The sequence below is a fragment of the Pseudochaenichthys georgianus genome, chromosome 15 (assembly GCF_902827115.2).
Source record: "Pseudochaenichthys georgianus chromosome 15, fPseGeo1.2, whole genome shotgun sequence".
NCBI classification, from domain to species: domain Eukaryota; kingdom Metazoa; phylum Chordata; class Actinopteri; order Perciformes; family Channichthyidae; genus Pseudochaenichthys; species Pseudochaenichthys georgianus.
In genome coordinates, this window is record NC_047517.1 from 11,311,434 (window position 1) to 11,324,570 (window position 13,137).

The following is a 13,137-nucleotide window of genomic DNA, read 5'->3' on the forward strand; positions in this document are numbered from 1 at the left end:
ATAGACAGCGCTGACGCTCCTCCGGAGTGAGTCTGGCTCTACCGAGCTGCATCGGTTCCTCCGCGGCGATAGGGGGCGCTGGTCGCACTGGAGATGAAGACTGGGAATTCCTCTGCCAAGCGTAGTATTCCCTCGGTAATTCCTGTCTGAAAGGTGGAGTGGATCCTGTATTCCTTCCTTTCTCCCGCTCTCTTTTCTTTCAGCTAGACGTTGATCAACCCGGATAGCCATGGCGATGAGCGAGTCCACATCTTCAGGCAGCTGTAATGGAGCCAACTGATCCTTTATGGGATCCGATAATCCATGCAGGAAGGCATCAAAGAAAGCCGCTGAGTTCCACCCACTCTCCGCTGCCAAAGTACGGAACTCGATTGCGTAATCCATCACTCTCCTCTGTCGCTGCTTAATGTTCACCAGGGCTCTCGCTGACTCTCTCCCGGGTGATGTCAGATCAAAAATCTTGCTCATGGTATCCAAAAACAGTCTTAATGACTGACAAACAGACGAGTTCCGGGACCACTCCGCTGTTGCCCAGGCTTCCGCTCTCCCCGTCAGATGAGAAACAATAAAAGCTATCTTAGCTTGATCGGTGGGAAATGCTGCGGGCTGGTGTTTGAAGTGGAGATCGCACGGCACCAGGAAAGGACGACAGTTTCCAGATTCTCCGGAGAATTTCTCTGGCGAAGCGAGGCGGATCGTAGGCGAATGTACGGGGACTTGAACGGGAATATCAGCAGACCCGACCCCCGCTGGACTGGAAAACTGTGCCGCAGGAACACCAGGATTTGCCACGAGGTGAGTGAGTACTTCCCGCATCTTCTCAGCCAGTAGGTTTATTTCCATTGACACAGTAGCTTGAAGGTTGTCTTGACGAACATTCAAACCCTGGACCCCTTGGTTAATTGCTGACAGCTGTTTCTCATGCTGATGAAGGAGTCTACCCTGCACCTGCAGGGCCGTTTTTAGCGTTGTAGAATCGGCTGAGTCCATCTTGTTAGGTTGGTTCGTTCTGCTACGATGACCTCGTAAGAACTCAGATGCTCGATTCCGTTTGCTTGGTAATATTCTTTATTGTAAATAAACCAAGCTATCCAATAATGACTACTAGGATCTACTAAGATTCTACATCGAATCACTAGGTTCTACTAGGTCTTGTAACATGGTTCTCTGGTACACAGGCATGGAGATAACGACAAGACAAAACGAACCAACACCAGACAAAGGTAGAGAAGGACTAAATATACACATTAGGTAATGGAGCACAGGTGGACACAATCAGGGGCGGGAACAACAATCAGTCTAGCAGGTGCCACACGGACAGGAAGTGCCGACACCTGGAGAGAGAGAGAGTATAGTAATTATCATCAAAAGACCGATAGACAAAACACTAAAACACAACAGCTAACAGGATACTAGCACTAAACCCTGACACCCACACCCACACACACCACACACACACACACACACGCACGCACGCACACACACACACACACACACACACACACTTTGGATGAGTATTTGCCTTATCCACTTGTTGCCTTCTTTAGAGTTATTAGTAATTCAAGATTAATTATTGAATTAAATGTGCTACATAAGATAAAATACTGAAGCTTTGACTTGATCATTTCGTTCACAACATTAGACCTTGTCCTCTCATCTCTACTAAAATAAGATACGTGTGCATGTTTGGGTGTTTTAACACTCCTGTAATGTACCTAGTCTTGTCAGGGATGCAAACTCATCAGGTATGAAAAGAAAAAAAGGTGACAAGGATCCGAGCCCCCCCCGACCCCACGGAATATCGGTTTTACAATGAGGAATAACAGATGATTTTAGCAGTCAGAACAACTAAAGCAGCAGTGGTAATAATAACAGAAACGCTACAGAGTCACATCTAATATAAATATATATAAAAGCATTTATTTTAATTGTGAAGCAGTCAGTTTATAATTTTGGCAGCACTGTTGAGCATTTTGAAAATGTATTTTCATGCCTCTGCAAGGCTTAGTCTTTCTATCTGTATAGCCACTGGTGTTAAGTAACTTAGTTCATAAACTCAACAACTACTATACTTAGGCACAATTTTGAGATACGTGTACTTTATTTAAGTATTTAAATGCTTTGCTACTTTGGTCTTCTACTCCACTACAGTTCAGAGGTACATGGTATACTTCTACTCCGCTACATGTATTTAATACCTCTTAGTTACTTTACAGATATGGATGAATGATGTGAAATATAATCAAGTGTTAAATCACACTTTAGTTCCACCTGGAGTAAATCCACAAGCTGCCCTGCAGTATACAAAGTCATTTGAACTAGCTGCACCTTTACCAGCTTTGAGAATACTCTCATGATCAATCATTATAAAACATCATATATATTATTCTGAAATGGACCAATCTGCACAACGACTACTTTTACTGTCGCTATTTCCACTATATTTTGATGAGAATACTTTTATACTTTTACTTAAGTAACAGTTCGAATGCAGTACTTTTACTGTAACATAGTATTCCTACACTCTGTTACTTCTACTTTTACTCAAGTACAAGATCTGAGTACTAAAGCTAACGTTAGCCAGAAACATTTTTCAGTGCACATCACGCTCTGCCGCTCCGACAGGGAGCTCTGCTCTGAACACCTGAACGCCCCGTTCTGACAGCTGTTTACCAGCGGTCCAGTCTGTGCCACAGTGACTCCAGACCACACAGTTAATATTAACGAACGCACCCGTAGGTAATGTAGTTTGAAGCTAGAACATATTCGCGGAGCAGCAGAGCCTTATTATACATCCATGAGCAGAGCCGACAGGCAGGAAGACTCGAGCACACAGCTCGCGCTTCATTATCATATATAAAAAAAGAACACCATGCGTGTCATGATGGCACATAACTGCTCGCGGCTGCAGATTACTCCGGTTCCCAGACCCCCCCCCCATACCCCAACGATATTTTTTTGCAGATCTACATGAATCACACAAACGACCTATTTTGCATTCAAAACGGTGAATTTCGCCGAAAGGTGACAAGTTTGCATCCCTGCTTGTTATCCTTTTCATTACAGAGCTGGGAAAATGGTGTATTGATTAGATTCTGATCCGTAAAACTCCAATTTTAACTGACTTTAGTTCTAATGTTAATGATAATTTGATTTCAACCCATAAGTAATTATTTAAATTCAACATTTCACATGATGGATTAGTGTTCCACATTTTTCCCACTAATTTGTTTTATGAATAAGCCAATGGTAAAGAGAGACATTGATGACCCTTTTGTTGGTACGTGGTTCCATTTTGTCTATGGCCTCGGACGGCTTCACTACAAGTCACCCAGTTCTGCCCTGCTACAGTCCGGCTGAGTGCAGTCGCAGAGATGCTATGGCTGCTCTACATGACATTAATGGTCTGGTCCAAGAATGGACACCATTTCCTGCTCCCAGAGAGAATGACGCTCCTCAAACTGAACTTTGAACTTTGATACTTTGACAGTTGATACTATCTCACGTGGGTCTGCCCCCCCCACGAGCCATGAACTGAAAACTTGACATCTGCTTTGAACACTTGGAAGCCTCCTGTCACACCAGCACCTACCCTTGGGTCAGTCAGATGAGACTAACGGCTTCACTTAGGGCATAATGGTCAGAAATATGATTCTCGTTACCATGGAGTGGTTTGTTTGTTTTTTAAGGCTATTCATACTGCTATGCAGAGGATGCCTGTAAGTTGGCAAGCTGTTAAAAGCCCCTACTTTGCAAATGCCTTCCCAGATGTAAACAAGTAGAAAACATTACATTCAGTTATTAATGCCAAAACAAACATTATTTACACTTGTATGGCCCCTGTTAAAAATGTTTGTAATGTGATCTACTGTAAGTTGGTCGAACGAATGCCTCCTCATCCGGAAGCTGACCGAGCAGACCCGAGCAGCAGTCGAGAGGAGCCGAGCGCATCCGCGAAGCACACAAAATGGCGACGTCAGAATTCCCGTTAGCCGGACAATCTAAATCTCTTCGGTCAAAATAATTTCCTTTTAGCGCAATACCGCTTCAGTTGCGCCACTTATGTGACAGACAAGAAGAGTATGTGACAGACAAGAATAGTCAATTCTAATGTCTAACACTTAATGTGGAGAAATAGATGTCCTGTGTGGGTTGATTGTGCGTTGATCTGTTGGTAATGCCTCGGGGTTCCGGTGGGCATGTAAACAAATGCATAATGCTGCGCTATACTTTGTGGCCTCACCCAGTTGCATAGCGACACTTATTGTGTAGGTGTCTTTTAATAAGCAGGTAGTCATATCATTAGCTAGAACTAGCTGGATCTGATCGATATGGACATAAACGCGAGTGAAGTCTAATCTGACAGGAGAGAGAGAGATCAGCTGCTGCTGACGAGTGGACACGCAGCTCTGCATGATCACATGCAGCGGTGAGCGGACAAAACACACACGTCAGGTTAGAATATCACACGTAGCTATTTTAATTACCTCTCAAACTACCTAAACTAGTTATAGATAGGCCTATGTTTAGTTTTACTGTCGGGTCACTCATTACTGATCCGCGAGCTGCATGATACTGGCATAATAGATCGCCCGATCGGGCAACCAGCAGGTGAGGCTTCAATGCCCGAGCTAAATACTAGATGGCCTCGGGCCATCGGGCAGTCCTTAATGTCGAGCCCTGTCGCTGTTGACAACCTTTGAGAGGGGTCTGCCTGCAGACCTCCACTCTCAGGACAGTTCCGGTGCAGACCTCCACTCTCAGGACACCTCCACTGTCAGTACAGGAAGTGCAGGCTACGAATTCCAAAATAAAATCACCACTATCAGTACAGTGCCACTTTCCAAACAGGAAATGCACGCAAATACAAAATAAAATCGGATCGTGACGGATCGTGACCTATGATCGTGACACTTATTATATACATATGTATATATCTATAGATATACGGATACCTTGTATTGTAGTTACTATCAGTACAGCCGCAGCACCACTTTCCGAACAGGAAATGCACGCAAATACAAAATAAAATCGTACTGACACTTATTATATACATAAAGTATATATAGATATATATAAAAATAGGGACACCTTGTATTGTTTACTCTCAGTACAGCACCACTTTCCGAACAGGAAATGCACACTAATACAACATAAAATAGCACTGACACTTATTATCGTTAATAACGCGTTAACGCGTTAACCGCTCCTGCCGCCGAAGGAGCTGTTTAAATGAAAACAGAGGAGCGACATTTCGCCACAACTGCACCGAGCACTTGACTTTATGCAGGAAGCCAGACAGTGGGACAATGTACGAAAAGTCAGCACACTCAGCTCGGATAGTGTGCAACATGATTGCAGCGTCCAGGCAGCTCCCGTTCGAGCATATGCCTTGAGTTGCACATAGCTCCAACGATCCATCTCTCACACACACACACACACACACACACACACACACACACACACACACACACACACACACACACACACACACACACACACACACACACACACACACACACACACACACACACACACACCATTTGTATTGTATTATGGTATGAGAGAGGTTCTAGGTTGAATTGAGGCGAATATTCGTAATGTTCAGAGGTTGTTGTGTTTAATATTCATGAGAATATTTGTCATTGTTCAAATGATAATAAACATTAGCATAAAGCATATTTGTCCACTCATATGTTGATAACAGTATTAAAAACTTGAAAAATATTCCTCTAAGGTACATTTAGAACGGATACAAAATGTGCGATTAATTTGAGATTAATCGCGATTAACTATGGACAATCATGCGATTAATCGCGATTAAATATTTTAATCGACTGACAGCCCTAATATATATATATATATATATATATCTATATCTATATAGATATATATAAATACGACATCTTGTATTTTAGTTACACCCGCTAGACATCAGTGGAAGGTTCGAGAAACAACCGTGTTTGCCGGGTGCACCGCGGCGGAGGTGGGGAGGTTCCAGCTGGGAACCTCCACCCTGCTGCGGACCCGTGGGACCCCTGGACGGTGCGTCTTGGTCACGCTTCATATCGGCCGGCGCGGAGGCCCTCCGACAGTGGGTCGCGTTTGCCATTCGATCAGTGAGAGGAGAGGAGAAAAATGCAACAAAAATGGTCAAAATACGTTAATATATGGATGAGTGTAGGGGGGGGGGGGCTGGACACAGGCCGTGGGGGGACACCCGAGACCGGGCAATGTCCCCGGTAGAAACCGGGTGAAATAGCCAAAAAAATAATAAAACAGGGGAAAAGTGAAAAAAAGTGTCCGAAAACAGGCACTCGTGACGAGGGCACAGTCCCCTGTCAACTCCCGTTACATTCCTCCATGGTGTCATGTGAGCGAAAAACTTTTACGAGAACCAGGCTGGGGGGGTCAAAAGGGCTTGACCAAGGCCGACCCAAAGTGCACGGTGGTCGGACTCATTACCTCCGTGATGAGTCTCCATTGTGATTTGAAAACTTCCATCAAACGAGTCCTTCGGTGGGCGGGAAAAAAACGCGTCAGAATCATCACTTCTTGTACTGACAGTGGAGGTGTCCTGAGAGTGGAGGTCTGCACCGGAACTGTCCTGAGAGTGGAGGTCTGCAGGCAGGCTCCCATGCAACCTTTGGACGTCTCCGCTGAACTTTTTTGACAGTGATTAGCTGCAAAAGGACTTGATCCTGCTCGATTTTAGTAGATCCAGAGTAAAAACACTGAAAGTTTTTTAATAGATCCCCTGGGGTCAATGTGTCTGCGTGACAGAAGTTTGCTTTTGTATGAGAATGATAACAAGCGACAGCCGGCATTTTTCCTCCTCCCGAGTGTCTCATTTTCTTAATCTCCTCACGTATATGATTACATTTCGATGGCTTGCGTTTCGTCCCCACCGCAGAAACCATCACAGGTTCATCAAAGCCGTCAACATTATTCGTGTTTTTATTGTTTGTTGAAGTAGATAATGACGAAAGCCGGTACATTCAGGGTGCCGCCATTATTGTTTACACTGCGTGGAATGCTCTGTGATTGGTTGAGGTGCGTGGAATGGTGCGCTGTGATTGGTTGAGCGGATGTATCGCATTCTGTAGAGAAGGGAGACTGGCGTTTGTCGCTGTTTGGAAAGAAAGTGAGAAAACAGGACAGAATAACACAGCGGATATCGCGTTTTGCGGAAAATTGAATGTTGACTTTTCAATACCGACTAAACGCAATACTGATTTCGGCGGGAACTCATTTTTTTCAAAAGTGGCGTTTATCGCGTTTTGGAACCAAACTCTTCAAATGGAGAATTGCACAGGGGAAACTAACGTAGGCCTATCTATGCCACAATTTTAGATGCAGATTTTGTTAAACTAATACGTTTGCCTTCCAGGGGATAGCTTACGAGTACAACCGATTACCGTTCGGAGAACCTGTGGCTGTGGGCCTAAGAGAATGTTTTTTTCTCTAAAGGCCCCCCACATTCTGGCTATCCTATTTGCATGCTCTACAGTACACCTTTCCACCGCTGCGTCTCAGGCCCCACTCCTGGAGGGGGTGAGATGAGAACAGTTGTCGGTCATACTTGTAGCCCCAGGTCGCCGCTCGGCGCCGTGGTACACAGAAGTGACACAGATGATGGTCAGCCAGCCCTGGACAGTTCCTCAGTTCTGGGGGCGCTGTCTCAGGAAGCGGGTGCATTAGGGGCGTTACCCACTCTGGGCAAACCTCTCCAGGCTTGGCTCCTGAGAGGGACTGGCTGAGAAGGGGTGGACTGTCTGAAAAAGTTATACAGACTATCCAGGCAACAAGGGCGGGATCCACCACAGCCTATTACAGGACGAAGTGGTTGGGATTCCTACAGTCACTGGAACTGGTACAGCCGGGCGATTGGTTAACAAACCATCGACCTGAGGGACGCTTACTTTCATGTCGAAATTGCTAGAAAGCCAAAACGCAGGAAGTATTTGCCTTCCAGGGGATAGCCTATGAGTACCACAGACTACCGTTCGGCTACTCCCTGTCCCCACGCACGTTCAGCAAATGTGTGACCACAGCGCTTCAGCCGCTTCGCGGCCATGACATGAGGGTTTTATTTTATCTCTACAACCTCGTAGTCACACAGCCCAATTGATCTTACACCTAACCAAGTTGGGGATTTGCGGTCAATTGGAAGAAGAGCATTCCCATACCTCACCAGCAGGTGGGGTATCTGGGGATTTTGCTCAATGCCGCCCCCATCGAGCGAGGGGTACGCCCCCATCGAGAGCAAGGTGTACGCCCCATCGAGAAGGAGGGCAGGCTACGTGCCACTCTGTCAGAGGACAGACAGACGTGGTGCGAGGAAGGGAGTCTAGAGCCTCTGCCCGGTACATTGGGCTCTATTATAGCTATAGCTACTGGTGGACCAGGGGCTTGCTCATGCCACAGTCAAGGTGTATGCAGCAGACCAGTCTTTAGCCAACCGCTTATGAACCGTTTTTTGCAGGGGATCAGGAGACAGCGCCCAGTGGTGCATGTCTCCACCCCGCAATGGGAACTGCCATTGGTGCCCGAGGCTTTGGTTCCAGAATCGTTTGAGCCTCTGGAGCTCTCTTAGGCGCTATCATTGAGAGAGAGAGAAGCAAAAAGAAACAGCTTTGCTGCTTCTGCCAAGAGATTATGCGAACTGACCGCTCTATCGGTGCACCCCAGTTGCCTTCTGGTTTGTGGTGACCGTAGCAGGGCGACACTCAGACCGACACTCAGACCGAACCCCTCCTCTGTTCCCAAGAACCTAAGGAGTTCGTGCAGGTCGAGGGTTATACAGCTTGACGGCTTTAGTCGTCCACCTATGCACGGTGGCGTCTTGGTCTACGCCAGGCCCGTTCATAAGGTAAGTATCTCTTAGACATGTCCGGCTCTTTTTTCATCGTCGGTGCTTGTTGGGGCAACACAGGACTGGTGAAAGGAGGAGGGCTGTGGGTCAGTAAGCTGTATCTGACCCCCAAGGACATAATTCACTTACGTTGTCCAATGCTCCTTAGGGACCTGGGAAACATGGTGCGCAGTAAGCCCCATACAGGGCTGGAAGACTGCAGGCTGGGAGAGCCTTCCCCACTACGGTCCATGCACACTCTACACGAGGTAAGCGTGTGTGAGTGTGGGGGACATGGTGCACTTACGTTCTCCCCATGCCCCTTAGGGACCTGGGAAACGTAGTGTGCAGTCACTTGCGCTGGCACCTGCAGGGGGGAGCTATAGGCTTATTCAGACCAATTAGGCTCTACCCAGCCAAGGAAGCTGCTGCCCCGACTTCTCCACGGTCACAACCGGATGATAGGAAGTTTGGGTGTGGTGGCTGGGGTTCCACCCACTATACCCATAGAGTCCAGTAGAGGGCGGAGCCTGTGTGAGATAGAACGGGGGGTTACGTATTGTAACCCTAGTTCTATAAGCACAGGCGGAGCACTCTACCTAGGGGCCCTGTCTTTCCTATGCCGTTAGCTGAAAAGGGTGTAGGATAACAGTCAGCCCTGATTGGCCGGCTACGTTTATACAAATTCAGTGTGTGAACACTCATATCATTGATGAGAGTAGTACCCATAGTGTCCAGTAGAGGACTCCGCCTGTGCTCATAGGCCTAGGGTTACAATACGTAACCCCCCGTTATATCAACCAGTGAAACATGGCCATTTATTCATAATAAAATGTCACATATAGTTACTAAAAAAAAACCTGGGGCTCTAAAGAGTGCCATTTTACAATCACTTATATTTTAATGAGCTCTCTTGGCTTTCTACATTCCTACAACACCCACTGTGCCTTTGCATACATTCTACTAGCAGATGTGGCATTATAAAGCAGCATGTTCACCTCTCACTTAGCAAGTGTAGGAAGTTGACTGAGGAGAAACCTTGGCTGCATGTAGCCCAGACTCCAACTTTGCTGGTTGAAGGCTAAAGCCAAAACCCATCTTGAGGTGAAGGAACATGTTCACTCATTTTCCTCCTTTTCAGCCTCCTCTTTGTCAGGTCTTAAGCCAAGACCAATGGGTCCTATTAGTGAGTGTGGCAGGCCAGCTGACAGGCTAGTCAATATCCATGAGAAGGCCACTTCATTAATGATCCCTACTTGCTCAGAGAGATGGAGAGGCCAGAGGAAGTGGCCTCTGACAGGCCACAGAGAAACGTGAAGTGTTTGGACTCATTTTCATTTTCATTTCATAACAGTTAATAGAGTGCCTGAAAGGTATATTTCCAAGAAGGGGAAGAAACAAATGAGAAAGATAACAAAAAGATAATCCTAAAAAAACCTATAACAAAGTGGATGTGATCCCTATTTTTTCTATATAAAGTCCTTGGTCCTTGTAAATGATTGGAATCATGTCAGGCGGCATATTAACATGGGACAGTCTAGCTTTTCATGTTTGAGAGCAAATCAATGGGTTTTGAAGGGTGTTAACCTCAAGTAAGTCGAGTGTTCAAGCAGCTGATTGAGGATAAACCATATATCACTTTAAAAAAGTTTTTATTAGAACTAATCTATACTAAATACATAGTTGTTAAGAATTTGGTTTACAGCATGTACACCTGGATTAAAAAAACTTGAAATATCTCATTGACTCATCAGCGGTCACTCACATTTATTTTTTACAGCAACCAAATCTGACCTAAAATAGCTCCCAGGATACCCACCCATGTCACTGTTTATGTTTGTAAACCCAATTAGGATGGATTATCTTTTTTACTTGAGCCGAATACCTAGCTGCACTTGGTTCCAGGAAGCGGTCCCTGAAGTAATGGTTTGGACCAAATGTTGAATGGCCAATAATTAATAATCCTTGCATTGGTCATTGATAAAAGTCCAATTTTAGATGTAAAAATGAAGACGAGACGCATCATCTAACCCAAACGTAACATGTAGCCAGTGAAGAATTGATATTCAGTTCAATAATAAGAAAATAAATCCTTAGACGATAGTTGACAATTAGTTACCAGGTTGTATTTTGCCTGCCATGCTCTCCACACGGATTAACCAATGTCTACTCGAAGTGTTTGGCCAATACTGCTTTGACTACATAAGGAAACCAGAATGTTACCGTTACCAAAATCCTTTCGCTTTGCCCCCTCTTTCGTCTTGAAAAAGCATGTTTTTAGAATTGATCGCACAATAAATGCTAAGTTGGATTCCTGTTTGCTCTCTAGTCACATTGGAAAGCAAATATTTCCCGATAATTGTCGACATCCGAGGCTATATCTTCCAGGCCTGCAGTGCCGAGCCAGTGGAGGATTGTGGGAGAATGACAGGGAATTACAGCAGTTTGGTTGCTCGTGGGATTGCAGCAGCGATATGCTTTCCTAGAAGCTGTATTACTGTATACCGCACTCTCTCACAGCATATCCTGTATTGAAAGAGAAACGATAAACCATTTCAGTGGATCACAAGTCGTTTAGATAAGTCGCTCTTTGCAAGCCTCCGTGAACACACATCCCTTCCCCAACACCATACACCCACCTGCCTTTAGCCCTTGTTTTCCGTCATGTTGCGGAGCTCGTCAGCAAGGTGTGTGTTCCAGGGTGAAATGATGTTTCTGCCCTGGACGACATGGTAGAGCTATCTGTGTAATAGAATTATCTGGAGAGGCCACTCAAAATTAACATAATATGGACTCAAAATGTAAATTGTCTTTCTGTGAAATGTAATGTGCATGTGTATCTGCTCCTCTCTGTCTTATCATCACCTCTCTCTCTCTGACTTTACTTTTGCACACACACGCACACTCGTACTTATTTCCTCTCTCTGGGAACAGATACAAATCCTCTGTGTTGATGTGGGCACACACACTTCCACACATTTTGGGTGCAAATTCTTGAGAGGTGTGTTCCGCTGACACGTGTGAAGCTAAATGCCAACGTACCATTTAAGAGAGAAAGGGCAGCGGCACATCCAACCTTTGTAGTGTGTCATTCAGCGGTGTTCACAGCCGTTCACATATATAAATGAGGTCTCCTCTGTCCCGGGGAGCAGCAGATACCTTTCACCCTATCAGACGAAGGAAGGGGGGGGGGGTTGTTAACAACCACCCAGACATCTATCGAAAGGAGAAAAAAGAACAGGAATAACTTTTCTTGGTTTGTCGTCTTTTCCTTACCCTGTAATTAAATATAAAAGTGTTGAAAATACACTTTAGTATCCTTCTGTTCTATTTCTTTCTAGATAAACAATCTCCTTCCTTATTTTTCCTTTGTTTCCTGTTCCTTCCTGTATCCTTCCTTCTTACCTGTCACAATGTGATGAGCACTTTCAGAGTGTTCAACTTTTGCATTTAGCCATCCAGAGAGTTTGATAAAGCTGCAACCTTCCCCCCACCTTGAAATTACACGGGAAAAGGAAAAGGCCACCTCTTTGTCACTAAATGCCTTTCCCATTCATTCACATGACAGCAAAGTAGTATGTCTTTTCCCACGGTGAAATGCCAGATTTGAAAGCCCTCAATTCGATTAATGTTTAGAGTAAGGCTCTGAGCCGCATTTAATTCAGTATTTTATACCAGTCTCTCTTGTTTGGGGGATGGGAAGGCGCTTTGGCAGCGAGTAAGCGAGTTGGACTTAATATTGCAGCATTTCACCTCTAATGTTGCTCATAAAGATTAATCTGGAGTGTACTTGAATATTGAATGGGTGTGAATGCAGGTTTGCTGTGACATTAACATGTACCGCAAATAAAAAGAAATAAGAAATTCAATCTGATAGTATTTCTCTTTTTGTTTCTTTCACAACAAAAACTCTCATCTTTGATATGTTATTTTATCCTTAATTTATAAATATTAACCTTACGCTCAATTAACCCCCCTGTTGTGGTCGTTTTCCCCCCCTTACTTTGGTGTTCGCGGTCAAATTTGACCGGTCCTGTTTTAACTGCTATTACATTAACACAAAAAACATTAATCATCGCCACATTTCATTTAACACCCTTTCAAACTATAAATATTGTATCAGAGTACTGGTATACATGAAAAACTGCAGTAAATATACAAATAATAGACACATAATAGACACTGAACATGTATTGCGTGTGCCAGGTGTGATCCATGTGGGGGGATGGGCACATAAGGAGGAAAAACACATCTAGTTTATGTGTGTGTGGGTGTTTGTGTGT